At 48.3% G+C, this 18,716-nt stretch overlaps 1 long non-coding RNA gene across 1 annotated transcript in view; it reads right to left on the bottom strand.

Moving 5' to 3' along the window:
• The window catches only part of LOC146856368 (uncharacterized), a 131,820-nt gene extending 113,507 nt beyond the window's left edge, over positions 1-18,313 (bottom strand). The window contains exons 1-3 of the long non-coding RNA XR_014981472.1: positions 18,274-18,313; positions 18,031-18,168; positions 17,858-17,916 (exon numbers count right to left, since the gene is read on the bottom strand). This is a non-coding gene — a long non-coding RNA (uncharacterized LOC146856368). The remainder of the gene's footprint in view (positions 1-17,857; positions 17,917-18,030; positions 18,169-18,273) is intronic.
• Positions 18,314-18,716: the final 403 nt, after the last annotated feature.

Here is an 18,716-nt window from a genome sequence, read left to right as displayed (position 1 = left end):
GACAGCAAGCGGAGGAAGGGACTGTGGGGTCCTACAGCACACACGGTTTATGTCTGGTCAGTGGCACAGCGGGCGTTAGGTTGGGAGGGAGTGATGACAAAACATACACCACTCTGGGACTCTCCCAGGTTGGGTACACTACGCACCAGCAAAGGATTTTCCCGGTGGGACCAAATAGGCATCTCCATGGTCGGGGACCTATGGAAAAAAGGGGAAGTGGTGACGTTTGCCCAGCTACAAAAAACATATTAAATGGCCGGGACTGAGTACTTTAAATACATACAAATAAAGCACGCACTCACAGAAACTGTACCCCCGGGAACAGACCTCCTCGACGCCTCGCCGCTGGAGGACCGACTACTGACAGACCACCTCACTAAAAAAGCGACCTACCTAACATATCGTAAATTGATTAATAACCAAACAGACCCTAACCAGACTCTTAGGGAGAAATGGCAAGCCGAGATAGGCGAACTGGACGTACAAGACTGGCAGGAAGCCCTCGCGTCCCCGCGAGAGGTAGCAATCCCTTCACGGCTAAAATTGGTGCAACTTAAAATACTGCACAGAACTTACTACACCAGGACCACACTCTATAAGATAGGAAGGGAAGAGTCCCCGCTTTGCCTTAGAGGCTGTGGGGCTGAATGTACCTTTTACCATACACTATGGGACTGTCCCCACATTGGTACCTATTGGAAGGCCATACTCGACACACTCACCAGGGTTAGTGGTCATGTGATCTCCCTCGAACCGAGGAAATGCCTACTCAATGTGTGGGATCCAACAGACTTGAACCACATAGAGCAAAATTGGACGACCATGGGTATGGCATATGCCAAACTAAATATTGCTCGGCAGTGGGGGGCTCTGGCGGCCCCCTCTCACAAACAATGGTGCTCTGACCTAGACTGTGCCATCGTGGCAGAAAAAGCAGTCTTTATTAATAGAGGCTGTCCTCAAAAATGGAAGAGGGTATGGGGCAGATGGAACGATTTTTGTGGGAATTTATGTGCCCCCCCACCAGAGGACTCAGATCCGGACCTGAGCGAATAAAAAGAGTAGGAAGAGCATTGGTGGTCAACACACAACGCATTTACAGTTTAAGGAACTGAGTCAAATAGCAAGACTATTTGTATAAGCGGAGAACTCTTCGTGGCAAAGGAATTGGTAAACGAGTGTACTGTCTTATAATATGGCCTAATTAATTGTATCGGACTGTGAATCATTGTTAACCTTAATAAAAATGTTTAATTAAAAAAAAGAAAAAAAATAGTGTCAACAGAAAAAACAGATGCACACAATGATGGACTTGTGTCCGAGACAGAAAAAGTACTAATGTAACTACTTTATAATGACAAGACTAAAGAAATAAAACCAGACGAGGTCTGAAACTCCCCCAGCAGCACTCATCACCGTTTAGAGTCTCTCCAAGTAGGTATATGATTAGAGCAATGAAGATGGTTATATCTAGGTTTTTTATCGTCAAGGTTTTACAGCATAGGGGACAGCATCACTCCTTTCTTGGTACGCTTTGATCATGTCACAGTACTGGCTTGTGAGTCATGCTGGTCCTACAGCTAGACTATCTATCAGTGAGGTGGTTACTCCCACTGCTCTGATATGGGATGCGCCGCAAGCAGCCAAGGCCCTACAATAGCAGATCTATGAAACGTGTCAATGTAAAGCACAGCGCCCTCAAATGGTGAAAATACCATCACTCTACTATCAACATGAACTGGAGACAAAATGGAGAGTCGTTAATGGCAAAGGTGTTCTTTCTCTGTTAATAAATCTAGCGTCACATACAACGTTTTGTACTAAATGGTGTTTATTCTTGCTCTTTACAACTTAGAGTATGCACAAAAATAGCTACATTCATTTATAGAATTTTTTGATACCAGTGTGCCTATTAACATACTCTTTTAAAGGCCTTTTGGGCTCCAGGTGTTGTGTGTGTGTAAAGTGCTGGTCGTTAGGCCCACATGCATAAGAAATAATGCACACGGACACCGTCATTTAGGTACTGGTAACTGGCCCACGGCACATGCGCCCGGCCCCTTTTATTCGCAGGGTCACCTGACCGGTGACGCCTGTGAGGGGTGGGTGTATGGTGTGGGGTGCAAACAGGCAGAACACTAGAACGTGTCCAGCAGGGCACTACAGTGTTTTAATGTTTCATTCAACACAGCTGCTGACTCCTAAACAGAAATACATCAGAGTTTTCTCACAATTAGAAGATGTTTAACCACCTCAGGCCCCTATCTTTAAAAGCAGTCTACGTTCTCTTTTCTATAAACAAAAGTGTAACTCCACTCTACCATACAAGGAAAGTACTTCCGTTGCCAGCTTCCACTTGCCCTCCAAGATGTTTGTGAGGGCAATAGTCTGCCAACTCTAACACTTTCTGGAAGCTATTGAGTAGGACTAGGATTATTAGTAGCACAATAATATGTGTGGCACCCCCACACCTAGAAGTGGTGTCGGTTTGGCCTGTAATGCATGCACCTTCTATAAGTAATAGGGGAGGTGCATGTGTGTGAAGGTAGATCCCCTCAGTAAGCACAGCAGGAGACGCAATTGAAAAGGTAGAGATGCTTTATTCAGACACAAAGTTACAGAGACCCCATCCAGTCAAAGGACCAGCTCAACTGCCACACAAGCAGTTCCAAACCCACGGCCTGGCAACCTTCCCCACATTCCAGCTCATGGAGAATGTGAGTTACAAGAAGGTTCAGGACACCACACTTCCTCCCTCCATACCATCCAAAATAAAGTTACCAACTTTGTAGAATTTTCCCAAACAAAACTACAAGAAAGTAAGGATAAAGGAAAGAAATAAACATAACTAAAAATAATCCAAAGAACTAAACGAAACAGTACAGATAATGCACATAACAAAACATGTTGTATGTAGTAGGGGTCCTAAGAAACATAATCTTGCAAGTAGCAAGGAATGCGCCTCAAACGACAAGGCCTTCCACCTCTTTCATTCACAATGGCCTCCTCTGGAACTGGACTTCGAGCCGTAGCATGCGCAGTAGAGGCAGAAGCATGTGCAGATCCAGCCGGACACTTCACCACGCTACCCAAATTCCATAGTCTATGGTCACTGGTCTTTATTGCATTTTTGAAGACTTTAATAACCTTTCCTGGGAGACTTAATATTAACCCAGTCACCAACATTGACAACAGTATTCTTCACACCCTTTCTTTCATCATACCAAACCTTCCTTCCATTCATCGACTCTCTTTCTCTTTCCTTCTAGCCATCTGTTCTTCCTACTTCACCGTCCACCAGCAACCTCTTTGAGGTAACCCACAACGGGGCAACTTCTATGTTGGGAACCCTTCCTTGGAGCAAACGAGAGGGAGCTACTCCAGTGGAGGAATGGGAAGTGAACCTTTACTCTTGCAACTTTTTTTTTTACAGCCAACTCCCAACTTTCACCACAAGCAACGGCTTGCTGCATGGTCTCCTTGAGAACTTTAATAAATCTCTCCACAACGCCATTACATTCTGGGTGAAAAAGAGTGGCCCTCTTGTGCCTAATTCCCCTAGACCTTAGAAACTCTTCCATTACCCTTGACGTGAATTGGACTGTCTTGTCCAATAAAAACTTTAGTGGAAAACCTTCACGTTCAAAGAGTTCTTCCAGGAACTCAATCACCACACAAGACTCAACTGAATTAACAATTTTGATGTCAGGCCACGAGTGAACATATCAATGTATGCAATGACATAGCGGTCCTGAGTTTTAATCGTACAAGACCCAAAATGTCAATAGAAATATCCATTCACGGACCAGAGGCTTGTTCTCTAATGACCATAGGCTGTGTTCTGCATTTCAGAACCCTGTCAACACAAGCACACTGTGTGCATTCACGCACCACTCTCTCCACATACACATCCATAGCTGGCCACCAGTATGCCTCCCTGATCCTTTTCTTTGTTTTTGCGATCCCCATGTGTGACGCATGAGCACTTTCAATCAACTTGTCTCTCATGGTAAGTGGTAGAATGAGTTTGCTACCACGCATGAGGAGACCATAACCCACAGCAAGATCTTCCCTAACATTCCAAGACCCCTTGAGCTCCTCCTCACAGTCCTTCTTCTCACACCAACCACCAGTGACAAAGGAAATGACTTTCTGTAAGACAACATCACACACCACATTTTCTATCCATACACTGTCAGAAATCAGACCTTCACTGATCAGGCAGACATTGACTTCTTCTTCAAGCTCTTCACCACCAAACCACTCAACATCATCTATCAAATCACCATCTTCACAGCAGAGACTTGAAGGACAGTCTGCCAAGACGTTGTTGGAATCCGGCAAATATGGAATATCTAAATCAAATTCTTGTAAGGCCACCACCCATTTCCTTATGTGATGGGAAACAAAGTCTATTCCCTTCTTTGAGAAAACATTCTTAAGAGGTTTGTGGTCAGCAAATATCTTAAATTTCTTCCCCCACGCAAACTTCCTTAGCTTGCGCACTGCCCAGAACACCAAGGGCCTCCTTCTCTACTACTGAATGATTACATTTTGCAATCCTCAACGGCCTGGAAATAAACAAAATGGTTTTCTCCTCTCCGTCAACCTTCTGCAACAGAACAGCACCCAAAGCAGTTGCACTTGCATCAGTCATAAGGTAAGAGATTTTTGTGGGGTAAAAACTACCTAGGCAAGGTGCATCATTAAGGTGTTTTTTGATGCAAAGAAACTCCTCACAGGTCTTAGACCAAGCAAATTCACTCCCCTTCTTTAGCAGCGATCTTAGACATAAAGTTTTCTTAGCAAAGTTCGGAACAAATTTGTGATAGAACTCTGCCATCCCAAGGAATTTAACTAGCTCCTCCTTATTTGACGGAGCTCGTAGATTGTTGATGGAGCTTACCAAGGATGCTTTAGGCTTGATACCTGCAGCCGACAGAGAATGGCCAAGGTACTCTATCTCTTTGACATTAAATTTTCACTTGTCCACTCTAAGGGTGAGACCTGCATCATGAAACTTTTTCAAAAGAGACTTAAGTCTTGCGTCATGTTGTTCTAGATCCACCCCAAAGATGAGCACGTCATCCTGGTACACCTTAACACCATGGAGGCCTCTAAGAATGCCTTCCATTGCCCTCTGAACACCGACGCGGCAGAAATTAGACCACAGGGCATTCTTAGAAACCTAAATGTGCCAAAAGGTGTCACAAAAGCCGTCAGGTCTTGGGAAGCGGGGTGAAGCTTGACCTGGTGGTAAGCAGAGGTAAGATCTAGTGAAGCGAAATGCTTTGCCCCTTCAAGGGAACACGTCATCTCAATTATGTTGGGCAAAGGATAGTGGTCAACAATGACAGCTCTATTAAGTTCTTTCCAGTCCACACAGAGCCGGGCCTCTCCATTGGCCTTGCGAGCCATCACAACTGGAGAGACATACTCTGTTGCCTCAAATTCTTGAATAATCCCCTTGGCTAACAGTTTATCCAACTCAGCTTTCATGCTCTCCCTTACCACAAGCGGCACATACCTGACTTTGGAAATCTTAGGAATAACATTGGACTTGATTCTTATGCAATGCATATAGTTTTTAAGACACCCCAGATGACTAGCAAAAAAAAGGAAATTTCTTGATCCAATCTCAATTAAAATCGTTCACCACCCTGATTGGAGGTAATTCAACAAACAGAGGGACATTCATTGGGTTCAAGAAAAACATGTAAGTCTCTTTAATGAAACCAACTTCTAAGCGAATCACTCTTCATCGAGACATAGATCTTTCCAGGATAACCCTTCCCTTGAAGTCTATTGTACCCCAAAAATAACCAAGTAACTGTATAGTTACTCCACCATATCCTTCGGGTCTAATGTCTGGTTTGAAAGGAGTAACCTTGCACAATAAATTGGATTCATAAAAGTTCTTGGGAACCAGTGTGATCTTGGCACCCGAGTCAAAGAGCATGTTGATAGGAGCATTGTTGACCAAAACAAGTTCTTGCGAACCATCGCTTGCATTTCCTGCAACTTTGAGAATTTCAATTTCCTCCAGATCTTCCTCACAAAAATCAACTTCACTGACCTTTTAATGTTCTTTGCTTGACCGACAGCATTTGGAGCTTCCCACATGCTTTACAAACAGCTTTCCACCCCGGACATTCTTTAAAATTAGCCAAATGACCAGGGTTACCACACACAAAGCACTTCTCTTGAAATCTTTTTGGGATGAGTACCTTTTGAGTAGGAAAAGCTTTAGGTTTCGCAGCCCTATCTACAATCACTTTAACATCAGTGTTTTCCTTCTTGTCATTTGAGGAGTCATTACGTATTACATCAATACAAGCCTTGGAATGTTCATGAGTTTTGGCTATGGTAAGAACTTCTTGAAGAGAAGGAGTCTTTTTCCCACAAGGAATCCCTTGCTTTATCTAGTGTACATCCTAACATGAATTGATCACTTAAGCGCTCCTCCAAAGTTGAGCCAAAGTTGCAGGTGGAAGCTAATTTGCGTAGAATAGTTATATATTATTTAACAGATTCATCATGTCTTTGCATTCTTCTTCCAAAATGGTAACGCTCAAGGACAGTGCTTACTTTAGGAAGATAGTGTAAATCTAGTTTTTTTATGCATATTTCATATTGATTTAGAGAGGCAGCATCATCATTAGACAGATCTGGGAGATGTTGGAAGATTTTTTGTCCTTCAGATCCCAAGCAATGTAATAATAAGGAAGTACGTCTCTCTGCACTTAACGAGGTACCACAAACACAAGCATAATGTGAGAATACCGTTTTCCATTTAAGCCATGTAAGTGGAGGATCACTAGGGGTGGTTAAGAAGAAGGGAGGGGCAGTAACATTTTGCATGGTGATGTGTATCAGTAAAGTATATGTTAAAGTAAAGTAGCAAAATGTAGCACTTTGATAAAATATGAATCAAGCTGGGCACATCAGCAAATAATACTTTAGCTGTGCACATATAACGAAAAATGAAATCTTTTGCTTGAAATGAGCCGTGTTGTAATAATAACGAGCTGGGCGTGTCAGCGAGAAAGTTGAAGACACGCAGTTAAACAGTATAGGAATAATAAGCAAGACTGTGCGCATTAGTGATGAATTTTGAAGCTTTGCGCACTACTGCAAGGTGAACTTTATATTATGAATGCACAAATACTGCTGTGCGTATCAGTTATGTAAACAACACAAAGGTTGTGTAATTAGTAACAAAGTGATGAGCTGTGCGTGTCAGCGTGGAAGTAGACTCCAGAAGACACACTGTGAAAACAGAAGAATAAGACATGCGCATCAGCGAACTATACTCAAACTGTGCACAACCACCGAGATTACTTGTGAAAGGCTGGGCACATCAGCGATTAGTAGATTGTAAGGCTGCCCGGGGGGGGGGGGTTGCGCAGCGGCCCGCCTCTTGGAGGGCGGCCGCCTTAGTGCCACAGGAAGGCACAGGGGTGGGAGGTCGAGTCCCTGGGCTAGTCCGGGGGAGACCCCAACAGATAGCTGTTTCCGGCGAGGGCGGGGAGGAGACAGGGGTACATATACTGTCTCCGCCCCCTCCTCGTCCTCTTGTCCGCTCGTTCGCCTTGCCAGCAGTTCGTCGTGGTCCATCGTGTCGCTCTTCTTTTCTCGGTGAGTCTGCCGGTTACTTCCCTCTCGCCCCAGCCTTGTCCCTGGCCAGTACCAGGAGACGGGGCCCTGTGGTCGGCGTACCACGGGCGGGGGGGGGCGCCGTGCTCGGGGATCGAGGTTGTGGCGGGGCACTGGACTTGTATAGCGTGGTGTGGGGAAGGGCGCCGCTTGTACGAACTCGAGGCGACAGCAAGGGGGCAATGCCATGGGTAGGTGCCTCGTCCGGGTGACCGCGGGGGGGGGGGGAAGGTGCGTCGCTGGGTCGGCCCCCATCAGGCCACAGTTGGTGTTCCCGGGGTTTCTAAAGCGCCGCCTTGGGGCTCTCGTGTATTTGGGGGCTCAGTTTCGATTATCACCGTTGAACTAAGGCCCTAATGTAACGTGTTCGAATTCACTCGGTGGCGAGGGTGGGCGGCTGCAGCTGCGGGCGACGCAGAAAAGGGGTCGTCCGATACCTGGCCTGCTCCCAGTACCCGGGCTGTTTCCTGCAGCAATATTTATATCCAGGCACCTCTCCAGTCGCCTGTGCACCTGCGCCCCAGGCCAGCAAGAGTCCTTCCCCTGTCAGCCTTGTCCGCATGCTCGATCTACTCAGACTGTACCCCCTCACTTCTCACAGTGCGCTCCTGCTAGAAGGTTTCTCGGTGGGCTTCACCATACCATATGTAGGTCCCCTGTCCGGTCGCGATGCGGAGAACCTCAGATCTGCCAGGGTCCTTCCACAGGTCTTAAAAGAAAAAGTTCAGAAGGAACTGAGGCTGGGACGGGTGGCGGGTCCTTTCAGGGAGCCCCCGTTAGATAACTTTGTAGTCTCCCCCCTCGGCTTGGTCCCTAAAAAAGAACCAGGGTCCTTCAGACTGATCCACCACCTGTCTTACCCAGAAGGGGGCTCAGTAAACCACGGCCTTCAGGAGGGCTCATGCTCTGTGTCTTATTGTACATTGGATGTCGCGCTTGACCTGGTAAGGAGGGCTGGCAAAGGAGCATGGTTAGCGAAGGCCGACATTGAGTCGGCCTTTCGTTTACCACCAGTGCACCCGAGCAGCCAACACCTGCTGGGTTTCAAGGTGGACGGCATGTACTACTTTGATAAGTGCATGCCCATGGGGTGCGCGGTTTCCTGTGCCTTCTTCGAGGCCTTCAGCTCCTTCCTTCAATGGGCCATCCAGCACTCCTACGGCGTGTCTGGGGTTTCCCATTATTTAGATGATTTCTTATTCATCGGGAGGGATGGCACTCAGGAATGCAGGGCAGCCCTCGCTGATTTCCAGGTTCTGATGCATCACCTTGGCGTTCCCTTAGCCCCCAAGAAAACGGAGGGTCCGGCTCAGGTTCTCTCTTTCCTAGGTATTGAGTTGGACACAGTGGCGGGGGAGGCCAGGCTGCCAGCTGACAAGGTGCGGGACCTGAGAGAACAGATTAGCCAAGTGGTAGGGAAGGAGAAGGTTTCCTTGGCAGCCATTCAGAGCCTCCTGGGGAAGCTAAACTTTGCTGCCAGAGTCATCCCCGCGGGCAGGGCATTTGCGAGAAGGATAGCTAGAGCCACGGCCTCTGTGAGTAGGAAGCATCACATGGTTAAGTTGAACAAGGGGATGCGTGAAGAACTCATGATGTGGGCAGACTTCCTAGTCAACTTCAATGGGGCTGTCATCTGGCGCGACCCCTGGGCTAGTAACCTGGAGCTTGCCCTCTTTTCTGACGCGTCTGGCCGGGAAGGGTTCGGAGTGATTTTGGACAAGGAGTGGTGTGCAGAGAGGTGGCCTAACGTCTGGCACAAGAAAAAGGTCACGTCCAAGATCACCGTCCTTGAACTCTTCCCAATTGTGGTAGCATTTCATCTCTGGCCCAGGGTCCTGTCCGCAAAACGAGTGCTTTTCTGGTCAGACAATCTAGCGGTGGTGCAGGCCATCAACTCCCAGTCTGCCAGCTGCCCCCTGGTCCTGTGCCTACTGCGAGAGCTTGTCAGGGCCTGCCTATTCAACAACGTAGAGTGCAGGGCCAGGCACATTCAAGGGATTTCTAATGTTGCCGCTGACTCTTTGTCTCGATTTCAGTGGCACCGCTTCCGGGAGGCCTGGCCGAGCGCACGTCAAGAGGGGACTCCTTTCTCGCCACACTTGTGGCGGCTGCTGAAGTGGGACCACGGATGAGGGAACTGGGAGAACGGTCCTTAGCCCCCAGAACTGCGAAGCGCTACGGGAGCTGTGTCACTCTTTTCTGTGCAATTACAGGGGGCTGGGAGGAGGATCAGGTGGCCCTGGAGCTTAGAGTCCAACAATTCCTTCTGTGGGCCAGAGAGGAGGGCAAAACGCATTCCTGGATAGCGGGTCACCTCGCTGCCATCAGCCACCACGCCAAACTGAGGGGACAGTCCGATCCCACCAAGGCTTTTGTCATCAAAGCAGCCTTGCGAGGGTGGGCCAAGATGTTTCCGCGCTCCCCTGATCCCAGGTCCCCCATCAGTTTCTCACTATTACAAGGGATGTTGGATGGTATGGGCAGGGTCACTCACTCAGGGTACGAAGCTACACTGTTCTCGGCCTGTTTTTCCCTAGCCTTCTTTGGTGCCTTCAGGATCGGGGAACTAGTGGCTCGCTCTAAATCTGACTCCTCGGGGGTGGCCTTGAACGTAAAAGACGTAGAACTGGAGCCGGGTTGCCTGAAAATTGTCATGAGACAGTCCAAAACTGACCAGCTAGGGCGAGGGAGGTTATTTGTGCTACACAGCCTGGGGGATGAGAGATATTGCCCGGTAGCATGGGTCAGAACCTACCTGCCGCTTCGCCCGCGGGGGGCGGGTTACCTGCTGGTGCATCCGGATGGCCTCCCGGTCACTAGATTCCAAGTGGACCACATCCTAAAGGCCTGCCTAAGGCTGTCTGGCCATGAGGTTAGGAACAAAAAATTCAGCAGCCATTCGTTCCGCATAGGGGCGGCCACCACAGCGTTCTTGGCAGGTCTGCCCTCAGAAGGTATCATGAAGGTGGGGCGCTGGGAATCGCATTGCTTCAAGCGATACATTCGGCCCTAGGAGTGGCCGCGGGGGCTGTGGGTTAAATTTGTTGGACTGCCTCTTCGGGAAGTAGAATCTTGTCAGGCCTCCCCCTCTTTCTCTTGCTCCTGATTGACGTATACCTTGACTGTAGATGTGCTGATGTTTTTTCCCGTATAATAAACATATACTCAAAACCAATTTTCTCTTTATTAGGAATGAAGGTGTGGGTAGTTGGTCACTCAATTATTGCGAGACTGGCACAATGGGCGGAGGCAAGAGAGTGGCGGAATGGCTTTGCCGCCACAGACATCACGTGGTTGGGATTCCCAGGCTTGCGCTGGTGCGAACTGTTACGAAAAGTGAAGCAGAGACTCCGGGGAGGGTGGCTCCCGCCCAACCTCTTGGTGGTTCACCTGGGGGGAAATGACCTCACATCACTAGGAAGGAGAGCTTTGCTCCAAGACATGAGGGATACTTTCTGCAAGTTGAGCGTGTTGTTGGGGCCGTGTGAACTGTGGTGGTCTGAGATGACACCACGCGCTATTTGGCATGGAGCTCGCTCAGGAGACGCCATCGAGGTGTCTAGAAGAAAAGTTAACAGCGCCATGCGCAAGTTCACTGAGCAAAGAGGCTTTGGCTTCATCAGGCATGGCCTTCTGCACGCCAAATCAACGGGATGCCTGAAGGGCGATGGGGTTCACCTCTCGGATCTAGGCATGGATTTATTTTTACTGGATCTAGGGGAAGCACTGGCAGCTGCGGGTTGCAAATAATAGGGGACTTTGGGGGGGGGGGCCCTGGTAGTGACGGTGGCCACTCCCAAGGCTGTGGAGGAGTTACAGGGCGATCCAGGGTCTGCACATACCAAGGGGTACATCATGCAGCAGCACTGCGGGGTGCTAAGCCAGGATACCCAGGGATGTTTTAGCGTGTCCCCTGGAAGAACGACGGCGCCCCGTTAACCGAAAGGCGGTTGTGGGTCTGAGCAACCGGGGGCTGCCATGTATGCTCCGCCCACCCATCACGGGGGGGGGCGTGTGAAGCAAGTGGACTGGTGGTCCACGGATGGGAGGGGTGGACCCTCCCAATATTTGGTATACACCAGTTGGCGTTGCCATGGTGACTCTAGGCTTATCAGAAGGGCAGGCGGCATAGGGCTGGCCTGCCCTGGGATCACCCGTAAGATAACCCACCTTGTTTGCATATTGGTTATGCTAATAAACCTGCAGCAATATTTCGCCACTTACATTACAGTGTCGTGTGTTTTATTATTTATGTACTTATGTACTTATGTGCTTTGTGATAACTGTTGCCGATATTGGCACTATGTAAGGCTGCCCGTGGGGGGGGGGGTTGCGCAGCGGCCCGCCCCTTGGAGGGCGGCCGCCTTAGTGCCACAGGAAGGCACAGGGGTGGGAGGTCGAGTCCCTGGGCTAGTCCGGGGGAGACCCCAACAGATAGCTGTTTCCGGCGAGGGCGGGTAGGAGACCGGGGTACATATACTGTCTCCGCCACCTCCTCGTCCTCTTGTCCGCTCGTTCGCCTTGCCCGCCCCTCCGCTTACCCGGCGTCCGGAGGGACACAGGGGGGGGGCAGGTTTTTTCTAACAATTTTACTTTGTGTTGCAGGAGGAGTTACAGGGCGATCCAGGGTCTGCACATACCAAGGGGTACATCATGCAGCAGCACCGCGGGGTGCTAAGCCAGGATACCCAGGGATGTTTTAGCGTGTCCCCTGGAAGAACGACGGCGCCCCGTTAACCGAAAGGCGGTTGTGGGTCTGAGCAACCGGGGGCTGCCATGTATGCTCCGCCCACCCATCACGGGGGGGCGTGTGAAGCAAGTGGACTGGTGGTCCACGGATGGGAGGGGTGGACCCTCCCAATATTTGGTATACACCAGTTGGCGTTGCCATGGTGACTCTAGGCTTATCAGACGGGCAGGCGGCATAGGGCTGGCCTGCCCTGGGATCGCCCGTAAGATAACCCACCTTGTTTGCATATTGGTTATGCTAATAAACCTGCAGCAATATTTCGCCACTTACATTACAGTGTCGTGTGTTTTATTATTTATGTACTTATGTACTTATGTTCTTTGTGATAACTGTTGCCGATATTGGCACTATAGCTGTACGCATGTGAAAAATATATCAGCTGTGTCCAGGGAAGATGTGAAGGCAGCTGTACACGCAGTTGGTAAAAGCAAACTCACTTTGCTAGGAAACAGCTTTCCACGCCGGAGACCTCTTCAGAATCGCCATAAGCAACGTGAGTACATTGCATAGGCGCGGCGTCAGGCAGACTAGCAGGCGAGTCACAAAATGCTTCTCCATGTGCTGGGGAATCGAACAATCACCTCAGTGGGCGGGGAGGCACGAGAATTTCAAAGCGCCGCGCGAGACTCTTCTGCGCGCGACTTTCTCGTGACTTTTCTCGTGACTCCTCTCCTACCCAGGGACCCCTTAAATTTGGGTGGTAATGGGGCCAAAGCAAAATGAAGATGGGCGTAGAGCAGTCCCAAACCAACCACCGTTTCTCCTTACTTGTGGAGTTGCTTGAAGTTCCAGTAAGATGACAGGTGGGTGATCATCTCAAAGAAGAAAGAGGGTTTGTAAAATTAAATTTAAACTCACAGGGCCTCGCTTGGTTTGTCATCTGTTTTCCGATGTTTTCGAGGAAGTAGAAAGCTGTAAAAGTAGTAACTGTTGGGGTCTCTAGTGTAAAAATCGTGTCAGCTGCGTAGTAGATATAGTTTCATCTGTGTAGGTAGGTCGTCGCCAAAATGCGAAGGTAGGTCCCCTCAGTAAGCACAGCAGGAGATGCAATTGTTGAGTTAGAGATGCTTTATTCAGACACGAAGTTACAGAGACCCCATCCAGTCAAATGACCAGCTCAACTGCCACACAGGCAGTTCCAAACCCACTGTCTGGCAATCCTCCCCACATTCCAGAACATAGAGAATGTGAGTTACAAGAAGGGTCAGGACACCACAATGTGGCAATTAATAAAGAATATATGCATATAAACACACCTGGAGCCTGCCGTATTTATTGTGGTGCCGGCCCCAGACCTATAGATAATATGTTGGAGGATGTGAGGTGACTAACCTCACTGCCAGACAGCGAAGCAGCATGCCCAAGAACCAAGCAGTTGCCCCATGCCTGACGATGCTACCGAGCTAAGCCGGTCTGAAGTACGGCAGCCCAGCAAGTAACCACCCACGCGGTTGGAGCGGTGCGACTGGAGTGCTGCTGTGAGTGCCGTGGCATAGCCTGCACCTATGGGGCCCATGAGATGAGCACAGCATTCCGGGCAAGGCAGAGGAAATGTCAGTAGCCGCCTACACCGAGAGCAAACTTCCAGCAGGAAGAAAGCAGAGCCCTGCCCACCTGTGGCTTTTGTAGTGTCCTGCCCAGTGAGGGAGCATGCAAATGAAATACGCCGCACATTGAGCTCTGCAATATACGTCTTTATTCTACAACATACAACCACACACTGCATGCATAACTTTTATAACCACCACTTAACATCTCCCAGCAAATTACATAACTCCTGTTTGGACTCCGCCCAGAAAAGCAAGAGTCCTAGTTCATATAATCTCTAGACACTACAGCTACCAGGGGGTGTTTGCTCTCCCACAGAGAGTGGTGCGCTGCCTGCCTGGGGTCAGCAAAGGGAATTTGTTCTCCAGCAGAGGGGCTTGCCACTGGTTTTGGCAGCCAGAAGAGGATGCTGCAACTCTAGTGCCTTGAGCATCAGAAGAAATAGACGCCAAGCCTGCCTCACAGCTTTTCTACCATGCACAAGCTCCACTGCTGTCACACTGCTATAAAAATCATCATATAGAGATCAGGCTCAATGTAAAGTGAAGAACCACGACCAAGGGGAGTTCGAGGCACTCAAGCCCGTCCCCGCCAGACTGTGGGTCAAGGTACTCACCACAGAGACTCTACCTCACAGCCACAATGCAGAAGGTAAAGGATGGCATATGTCACCAACTGATAGCACTTTAACAGGCACTGTTCTTCAGAAGTTCCACAGAGACTGTAGCCTGGTCACAGGGTAAGGTGATGGCTAACATACCTGTCCTGGAACCTTTTGTCCCAGCGGGTGCCCCGTCTACACAAGCCTTGAACGTGTTCCTGGGCAGATATCTACACGTTATTTAGGCCTACCACACACATACTCCACCATTGTAGACGCACACTTTGGGCTCATGGCAAATCTGGACTTTGAATGGTTTCTTCTGTGGCAAGCTAGACAAGGACCTGAGGAATCCACGGATTGCTTAACTTAAAGAACTGTCTAGCACCCGCACCTTTAGAGATGAGGTTGAGGAGATCAAAGCGCTGATCATCCAAGTCTGTACATCAGCAAACCTAAGAGAGCAAATTCTGCAGAAATCTTGAAAATCTCTGCAAGATATCGTTAACTTCAGACGATCTAAAGAACTGTCAAAAGCCAGGGCATCTCATGTGGAAGAGGTACTGAGTCAACCCAAACAAAGTGAACCAAGTCACAAAAGGGATAGTGTCAAAGAAAAAGGTGGAAGACACCAGCAAGCCCCGACGATTATCCGTATGATACAGGGAAACATTTCTCCACCCGGAGATTGCCCAGTTCAACAACTTGGGCATGCTGTCATCCTGGCATGCCCAAGACCCAGAAAATTAAGCCATGAGGGCATTAACCCCTGCGGAACTGGAATGGGAGGCAAAAGCCATTGATGAGACAAGCTGGAGGAAACCATCCATGTACTTCACACACTAGGGTAGAGCCATCCAACATCCTGGACAGCCCTGAGGTGCCAGGTGCTCATAGAAAAACAGCCTGTTTTGATCATCAATGACACAGGGCTGTCAGTCAAAGTGATGGCGAAACATCTGTTTGACATTCTGGAGAAACGGCCAGTGCTAAGACCTACAAGAGTACGAGTCTGTGCATCTGGACACTCCGGGCTGCTACCTCTGGCTGGTATGACACATCAAGTATGAAGACAGACTGATTCTGCAAAGGTCTGCATGATACAGGGAGGCTAGGGAATGCTACTGAGCTGTCGGTCAACCCATTAACTCATACTGGTCCAGTTCATGGTCCAGATTCACATCAACAATCTGGAAGAGCTGCGGAGTCATTATCAAAACCTGTACCAAGGAATCGGGTGCTTGAAGGGCAAGCAAGTATAGCTGCACATTGACCCCACTACCCAACCCATGGCCCTGAGACTTAGGTGGGTTGCATTCCACCTATGACTGAAGATAGGGTGGAAATTAAAAAGAGTAGTAAACTTATAAAGACTGTGGAAGGACCCAACCTTTGTGTGTCACCCATAGTGGTGAAGAGAAAACCTAAACAATGAGCTAAAGTGAGGCTGTGGGTGGCCTATGCACTTCCAACAAGGAGTTATCGAGAGGGAGTGACATATCACACTAACTGTTGACGACATTGTGGGAGAGCTGAGTGGAGCCTTCTGGTTGTCAAAGATGACCTGCGAATAGGGTATCACCAGATCATGATGGCCCTCGAATCCAGCTATATCACCGCCTTCTGCACCCACCTAGGGCTGCGCCGATATAACTGCTGAACTTTGGCATATCCATTGCTGCAGAACTTTTCCAGAATGCAGTCTGCGAGTTCCAATTCGGGTTACGGGGTTTTCTAAATGTAAGCTATTGCATCCTGCTTTATGCCTTATCCCTCAGTTTTGGCCTCCAAAGATTTTTGGGGGATACCGGATCTTCTCCGGTGGTGTCACCCCAGACCCAGATAAAGTAAATGACATCAAAGCTGCCCGTGCCCCCTCCTCTATTACCAAGCTGCAGAGTTTGCTGAGAATATTAAGTTAATGTGGTCAAGTTATTCACAACCTGATGTCCCTCACATCCCCTTTGTGTGACCTGACAAAGTTGTTGCATCTCAGGTTGTGGGAAACAGTGCAAAAGAAGCTTTTGTGAAGATGAAAGAAGCATTGTCATCCATCACCACCCTGGTGAGGCCAAAATCTCGGTGAAGGCCGGCAATACGGGGTTAGAGGTAGTGCCATCACAGAACCAAGAGCGCAGGGAATGGGCCCGCGTAGCCTATACTAGCCACACCCTCTCTCCAGCTGAGCAACGCTACTCCCAAAAGTGAGAGGGTGGCCATAGTGGTCCACTGGTGGAGTTGGCATTTTCATCTCTATGTGTATGGGAATCACTTCTCAGCGAACACTGGCTATAAACCTCTCATCCTACTGTTCACAGGGTCTGCCTTGAAACCCCCTGCGAGTTTTGAGAAGTGGGCCCTGCAGCTACAGGAGTATTCACTACACCCTGGCATACTAACCCAGGGTCAACATGTGGCAGGCTATTTTTCCCATTACCTGTGACCATCCACCCCTGAGCAAGAATTCAAAGCCCTGGAGACACATTGGTATGTGAGATTGATCCTTGAAAGTTCAAGGCTCCTTCCTGTTTCTCTCTCAAAAATAGTGAGAGTCACTGCCCAATATGAATGCCTCTATCTTGCACTAGAAGCAGTGTGGACATGTAACTGACAGGTGGAGAAGAGGAGTCTCGCAATACGAACCCCTGAGGTTTGCAAATGCTGCTATCCCTACACCCAGAAGAACAAACTTGGGTTTTGACTCAATGGCAGCAAGGCCAAGCCATATATAATCAACAAAACAGAAATAGTGCCAGTGCTGCACTTCACTTTGAAAAGAGTTTTAACCATGAACTGAATAAAACAGGTTCACTCTCAACTACTTTTTCGTTGAATTTAATCAAAATTATTTTCATGCAATAAATTGGCTTATTGATTAGCACGGTTTCACTATAACAATTAAAGCATTTCACAAATAATAAAACAATACATCATTGATATTTACATTACATAGACATATATGAACGACACCACCACTAGCATACTCCAATCACTCAGACAAAAACAAACACACTTCTCAGGCACACTAACTCAACACTGTTTGAAAGAACGACTAACAATTGAATGTACAAAATACATCAGGCCATCAGCAAATATCATTTAGAACAATTATAATATATTGCATTTAGTTGTTTAGCAGATGATTGGCCGAAAGCGAAGATAGGTCTACGCGTTTCGAATCCCTTCGCATATGGGGATTCTCATCAGGACCAACACTATCTGAAACAAAACAGACACAACACTGACAAATGACCCTGACCCAATCGAAAAACCGGACCGCACACCTTATTCTGACATCTTACCTACAGCTGAATGTGCACAGTAAAGGCTTTCAATATGGAACATAAATCCGTCAGAATCCCTACAGCCAAGGGGGGAAAAAAAGAGAAGAAGAAGAAGGGGGGGAGTCAGTAAAACTAACGGCTGTTGCCCTCAGACTTTGAAGTGCAGTTGTCACGTTAAATGGGAATCTTACTTGTCAGGCTAATGTGGTGTCTCAAAAGCTGCTTCTGTCATCTGGCGTCCCGGTGTAAGTGGACTGTGTTCACGGTTTAGTTGTCGGCATACTTTTTGTGGAAAAGAATCCCTCTTTATAAATCTTGGACTGTATATTCTAAAGAGGATGGAAGACATAAACGCAAGCTTTCCGTTAGTTAAACTATTTCACAGATAGCAAGTTCTATCTATTCGCTAGACTGCAAGTCTACGTGTCGTTTACCTTTTAAGCAGTCCTCACAGAGCCCTCGGAGAACTCTCAGTCCGTGTATGAGACGCCATTATGGTGAGCATCACACAGGAAATTACATCTATTTTGACTGCCCGTGTTGCCGCCAGGGGGGAATTCTGGGGTGTGTAGTTTCGGCAAAGTAATGGACTAATCCGTATCGCGTGCGTCACCATAGCAGCATAAAAATTGTATAGAACCTGCGATATTGGATGAATCTCAACTGTTGCAGTTCCAAGTTAGTCAAACAGGAAATATCCTGAAAATAGCCTGGATGAGCGTGGCAAAGTGCTCGAAGGCTCATGGGAAGTGTAGTTTAATGGAGATGTGTTGTTGAAACAAACAGCACAAAGCTTTATTGAAAACAGTATGCGAGCTAAATTCAATGCGTGAGTCAGCTCTCTATTAATTATGGGCGAGTTATGAGCCCGATGAGA

The sequence above is a fragment of the Triturus cristatus genome, chromosome 4_1 (assembly GCF_964204655.1).
Source record: "Triturus cristatus chromosome 4_1, aTriCri1.1, whole genome shotgun sequence".
NCBI lineage: Eukaryota > Metazoa > Chordata > Amphibia > Caudata > Salamandridae > Triturus > Triturus cristatus.
The sequence above is the reverse complement of the archived record's forward strand: the minus strand, read 5'-3'. Positions and strand labels throughout refer to the sequence as shown.